Here is a 6776-nt window from a genome sequence, read left to right as displayed (position 1 = left end):
TACTTAGAAGATAGTGATTCTCTAACAAATAATAGGCAAGTGAAAAGGTAGTGTCTAAGAGGGGTGCCTGGGTGGCTCAGTCGGTTGAGCGTCCGACTTCGGCTCAGGTCACGATCTTGCGGTCCGTGAGTTCGAGCTCCGCGTCAGGCTCTGGGCTGACAGCCCAGAGCCTGGAGCCTGCTTCCAATTCTGTGTCTCCCTCTCTCTCTGCCCCTCCCCTGTTCATGCTCTGTCTCTCTCTGTCTCAAAAATAAATAAATGTTAAAAAAAAATTAAAAAAAAAAAGGTAGTGTCTAAGAATCTTACATGGAAAGGTTGAAGCATGAAGTTTTTGTGTTTATCAAAAGATTGCAAGATATTTAAATGTGCGAGGCAGAAAACATGGAATTTTATGTAATGACCTGGGGCCATTCAGTGTCTTACATAGCTGTTAACGATATAAAAGGGTTGAGTCTGGGCAGAGAGCATCAGGACTTCCATGATGAAGATGAGGAAACCATTCTTGGACAATGTTGCTTTGTTCTAGTCTCTGTTATACTTTGTTATGATTCTTCTCCACACTATCAGTGTTAAAAAAATCAAAATGGGGGCCCTGGGTGGCTTAGTTGGTTGAGTGTCTGACTCTTGATTTTGGTTCAGGTCATGATCTCACAGTTCATGGGATGGAGACCCAAATCAGGCTCTGTGCTGAGGTGCTGAGTGTGGAGCCTGCTTATGATTTTCTCTCTCTCTCCCTCTCCCTTTGATCCGTCTCCCCTCTTGCGAGTGTGCTCTCTCTCTCTCTAAAACAAAACAAAACAAAAACAACAACAAAAACAACAACAACACAGAATGATATGAAGGTCAATTTGACAGCAAGAAAGGATCCCCCTGGCTGGAGTCATGTCATGATTCTGTCAGAGTCACAGGATTATCATGGGAGACATTGTCCCAGAAGTTTTTGCCATAAGGTGAACATGTAGCAGGTAGAAATCAAATTTACATGGATTATATAACCAATCTAGACTTACCTTCTTCTCACATAAACCTCTAAATGGCTTCCTTCCTCTCAGAATTTTTGTATTAAAAAAAAAACTAAAAACAAAACTGATGTGTGAGTTACCTCAGGTCAATGCTCCAGCTATATTTAGTGATCTGAGAGTCAAAAAAAGGTTTCAATTTTCCAGTAAAATCCTTTTGTAAGCAATAGCTTTATAAGATGCCACAGACACAGCTGCATGGAGGGCCCAGAGAGATCTCTATGGACTTGAGACTAGCCTTGGGGAGCTCTCAGAACAATGATGCCACTCTGAAGAGAGGAAGAAGAAAGATGAAGGGGATAACCAAAAGCAAGATCCCATCATTAGTCTCGCCTATCTGAGCACTTCCTGCCATGTCCATCCACCTCAGTTCATCCGGAGCTCCTGCCTGGGCCTGCCAATCCCATTTACCAGTCAGAAATTGTCACTGATTAATCTTCCCTTGTGCCCAGCTTCTGTCTTCATGGGTTGTTTTTCTTCGATAGCCAATAGCTCTTCAGAGCAGGAGGGATCCTTAGAGGTCGCAAATCTCACTTCTCAATTTACAAATGAGAAGAGCCATCAAGACAGACTAGGAACACATTTGCCCAGAGTCACATGACTAATGTCAGAACTGAGTGAATTCACGTGGTTCAGCTCTTGGTTCAGCTCTGGCTATTGGTGCTACTTACGTCAGCCTGATCTTTCCCTCCCTCTAAAGATTGTCCTTCCTTCACCAGAGTCCTCTTTCAGAGGATGACCATTTAGTGAATTTCAATAAGCATTACAGAAAGTACCTGTCAATCACACAAAAGATCAGATGTGTTTCATTTTATCATGTGAAATGGAAGACTTCTTTGCATTTATTTATTCCCATGAATAAGGAAGAGTTTGGCTCATGATGACAGATATTTGCTTCAGTCTGTGAAGCACAGTCTGTGTCGAGGCTGGAAGAAACAAGAATTTTCAGAAGTGTGTTTCAGAAACACACTTTTGTTTATTTCAAGATTGTCATAACCAAGAAATGCCATCTTTTCCCTTGGGTCCGTCACTTAAGTCATCATTAAAATCACTTCACAGTCTTTAATTTGGTAATAGCCTATAAAAGCTGGTTTAAGAGTTTGATTACTTGGAAAAGATTTATAACTGTAAATGGTAAGTGTATGGATTTATAAAATGTAAGTGGTAAGATTTTGTAGTGAGTTTTGTCAACCAAATTTCTATCCAATGTCCAGAAAATTTTTAAAATACCATCATATTATAAAATCCCTAACTTGCCGAAATACTGTTTAAGTTGTTTAATGTTTGTATTATAAGAGATATTATTAGTTTCTTTTTTTACTAAAATTTTTAATACTTATTTTTGAGAGAGACCGAACATGAGTGGGGGAGGGGCAGAGAGCAGGGACACAGAATCTGAAGCAGGCTCCAGGCTCTGAGCTGTCAGCACAGAGCCTGATGTGGGGCTGGAACCCATGAACCACGAGATCATGACCTGAGCTGAAGTCGTACTCTTAACGGACTGAGCCAGCCAGGCGCCCCAGAAATACTGTTTTAAAAGTACAAGATGGTCTATTTACATATACCTTTTTTACCTCAATGCTAGCTGCCAGATCCATTAAAGTTGTTGGTTACCTATCATTTGTAGCTGTTTTTTTAAATGTAACTAAGTTCCCGGGTGTCTGGCTGGCTCAGTCCATTAAGTGTTCGACTTTGACTCAGGTCATGATCTCGTAGTTTGTGAGTTCAAGCCCCACGTTGGGCTCTATGCTGACAGCTCAGAGCCTGGAGCCTGCTTCAGATTCTGTGTCTCCCTCTCTCTTTGCTCCTCCCCCAGTCTCTCTCTCTCTCTCTCTCTCTCTCTCAAGAATAAATAAACATTAAAAACAATAATAATAAGAAAAAAATAGGGTTCAGATTGTGGGGAATCACTTCAAAGAAAAGTGAGACACATCTGGTTGGTTTAAAAAGAAAAATGTAACTAAGTTCCCAACTACACATTTTTTTTTTTCTTTTTGAAGACAATACCTCTCTTCCTATATCTTGAAAAAGAGTAGTGTTTTGCTAATAGTAACAATTCTCTCACCACCCACACTATGAGCTCAGGAATTGAAATCATGGTGGACATTTGTTCATTTCCTACCCCAATCAGAATCTTTCCCAAAAGTGATTATCTCTCTTCTACTAGGATCTGTCAGTGACAGAAATTAACTTTCTCCAAATAATCTGTTTTTTTCTGATGATAAATCTCTAAAGTTTGCCTCAGGCTCTGTTATTTAAGGTTTACCTTTTATCAAAATACAGGTGCTCTATAAATGCACATAATGGAATTTAGCCTTAATAATAGATTCTAATACCAGAGGTAGAATGGCATTGTAGGAAAGTTCTTAATTTTGGAAACAGACAAATGGGTTCAAATTCTGACTCTGCCCTACCACTTAATTATCTATGGAGCTCTGAACAAGTCTGATTTCTGAGTTTTGGTTTCCTTGGATGTTTAGAGTTATCATGATACTTAAATGGGTTCATGAGTACAAAGCATCTAGTAAGAACATCTGTACTAGAAAGTACTTGATAAACGCTTGCTATGCCCCACTATATATACAGGTGCAATTAATAAGTTTTTATTTTTTGTTTAGGTTTATTTATTTATTTTGAGAGAGAGAGAGCATAAGCAGAGGAGGGGCAATGAGAGAAGGAGAGAAAGAGAATCCTAAGCAGACTCCATGTTGCCAGTGCAGAGACCAACGTGGGGCTCAATCTCATGGACCGTGAGATCATGACCTGAGCCAAAACCAAGTGTTGGATGTTTAACCAACTCAGCCACCCAGGTGCCCTGGAGACAGGCAATCTTGGATTGAGAAACCCAGAAAGGAAGGGAACAGCTTACCCCACTTCTGCATTTTACAGATAAAGATATAAAGTCAAAGGATTTAAAATCAAAGTTTAACCTCCATCCACACTTACCACCCTTTAGCTTTGGTGATTAATTGGTGGAAAAGATGGTGGATGAAAAATGTATCAATGTGTCCACCCTTACCAAAGTCACAGTAAGAGTTCACTCACCCTGAAAAGAGAGGGAAAGTGGCCCAGAAATACAAACATTCTCATCTCAGCTGCTAACTTAAGGGTAAATATGTCTGTATTTTTTTTTATTTTTTTAAATATATGAAATTTATTGTCAAATTGGTTTCCATACAACACCCAGTGCTCATCCCAACAGGTGCCCTCCTCAATACCCATCACCCACCCTCTACTCCCTCCCACCCCCCTTCAAACCTCAGTTTGTTCTCAGTTTTTAAGAGTCTCTTATGCTTTGACTCTCTCCCACTCTAACCTCTTTTTTTTTTTTTTTTCCTTTCCCTCCCCCATGGGTTCCTGTTAAGTTTCTCAGGATCCACATAAGAGTGAACCATATGTCTGTCTTTAAAGATACTTGAACAACAGTGCTTTTACATGGGGGATTAGTATTTGGCTTTGCTCAAATTTCTTCATTATTCTAAACCACACTGACACAGGTGTATGGTCTCCCTGATGTTTGATGAATGTTGGGACCCAACTGTGGATTAAAAGCTGTCAACCCAAACTTAGAAAACCAGGGTCACACTAGATTAGTATAAAAGTTTAGTGCCATACAGCAAATGGTGCACTTTACGGACCATCATGTTTTTGAACGTATTGCTAATACAGTATCACTATGAAATGGGCATAGAGAAACAATATTGTAGTTCGATTATTATAAGCTTGATTTCTACTGTATATGATGTATGTTTTCTTAAAAAATAAAAACTATACTTTTCCATCTCATTAACAGAAGTTGGAACTTTAGACGTGTTGCAAATAATTCTCCAATGGCAAATAACTAAACAATATTGAGATCATACATTCTTTGTTTACCTATTGAGGAAATCAGAGCATAAGGGATACATTTTAAAAACTATTTGTCTCATAGAAGAGCACTAATGACACTGAATCAATCAGTTTGAAAATACATATTATTTACCCAATATTAATAAAGTAACAGCAACAGGAAATGATGCCCATCTTTCCTTTAGTATATGAATAATGCTCTGTTTAATGGCAAATAGCTTTTCACCCTCCAGGTCAGAATATGATAGAAAGTGTGAAATAAGTCTTTCCCTGACCCTTAATAATGGCCATCTGGGAAGTGAAGTAGCCATACAAATGCCCCCTGGGGGGGCTCAAGGGAGGAGGTTCCGGGGAGAGCATATCAGGATGGAAGTTTGGGTACTTCCCCAAAGACCAGTGTGGAGCTTTGAAGCAGCAGGACACCGCCTCACCCTAGGATTCCGCATCTGCTGCTAAGCACAAGCTTCCTTTTCCTTCCCAGCAATCTCATCCAAGGCTGAACTCCAAGTCAGGAAATTTTTCTCAGCAAGGTAAGGAACTGATCCAAAAGAATCAACATTTTGCTGTGACCAGCCAATGGGCTGAATCCTCCCTGGAAGTGTTACAAAATAGACTAAAGAAATTTCCAACCAGTGCAGTGAAAGCACTGTGTGTGCATGTGTGTAAGGGGTGGTGCAGAAGTCCCTAGGGGCTCTTCGACTAGCCCCAGAATCCTCCAGAAATAATTCTGCATAGTAATTTCAGGGAGCTTTTTGTTTTTATAATATCTGATCCTAATTGGCTCCTTCCACTCTGAAACCAACTTTTACTTATATTTTTGGATCTTTTGTTTCAAATGAGAAAAGCAGAGGGTAGGAAACAATCTACTTGTGAAATATATGAAACCAGGTCTCATCAGAGAATTGAAATCCTTTGAGTTGTAGCTTGTAAATTCCCACGACCAAAAAAAATCAGTTATAAGCTATCTGGAAACTGTGACTCCAGCCTTAAGGCACTTCCTATTGCACTTGAAAAGGAAGTGATTTTCACCAATCTTCTGGACTTCAGAAGGAGAGCAGGCTAGTAATTCAATGATTTACTAAGTTTCAGATAAGAAAGGGTATCAGACTACATTCCGTATCTACCCACCTTCAGCAACGTCTGACCCGTGTCCTAGGTTTATGGTGCTGATAGAAAATTCCAGGAATTAAAAAAATATTAAAGTTTTAAAGTTACTAGATCTCAGAAACCTCTGGACTTTTAAAATAAAGTTAAACCCAGAATTTGTAGAGCATGTTCTCTATTAGGACTAGACGTGGCAAAAGGAAAAACATGCCAAAAGGATCACTGAAACTAGGCTTTTCATCACATCTGGAATGAAACTTTGCCTGCAAACACAGCATTTAAAATATTGTAAATGTTGCTAATTGTATTTGAGAGGCCACTTCAAAGCACAGTTATGGCAGTGTATGGTTGACTTTAAAGAGAACCAGTGCCTTTGAATATGCTTGCTACTTTAGTGGTTTACAACAATTGCTTCTAATCTAGGAAGTGTAACATAACGGTCAAAGTATAATAAGTTTTAACATACTTTACCAGGTGCATATTTCTTAATTACAGAGTCTATGATATTCTTTGGAATTAAGCAAGTCAGAAAGTAGAAACTAGCCTTTAGATAAACTATAGGAGATATCCCTGATACCCATCTGCAGAAAGAAAAGAGACACACATCTCTTAACATTAAAATAGTTTAAATGAACCAAAATAGTTTGGAATGTCAGTTTAAATATTTTGGTGAGTTGAACCAAATTTAAACCGGCTAAAAGAACTAAATGTTGACTCATTTGACAAGAAAAACCAGTGGGAGGAGAGGCCTTAGACTTGGGGTGGGGGTGGGGGTTGTGCCTGGTGGTTCATGTTCTTTCTCCT

This window comes from Leopardus geoffroyi, chromosome C2 (genome assembly GCF_018350155.1).
Source record: "Leopardus geoffroyi isolate Oge1 chromosome C2, O.geoffroyi_Oge1_pat1.0, whole genome shotgun sequence".
NCBI lineage: Eukaryota > Metazoa > Chordata > Mammalia > Carnivora > Felidae > Leopardus > Leopardus geoffroyi.
Note: the sequence above shows the minus strand (reverse complement) of the source record.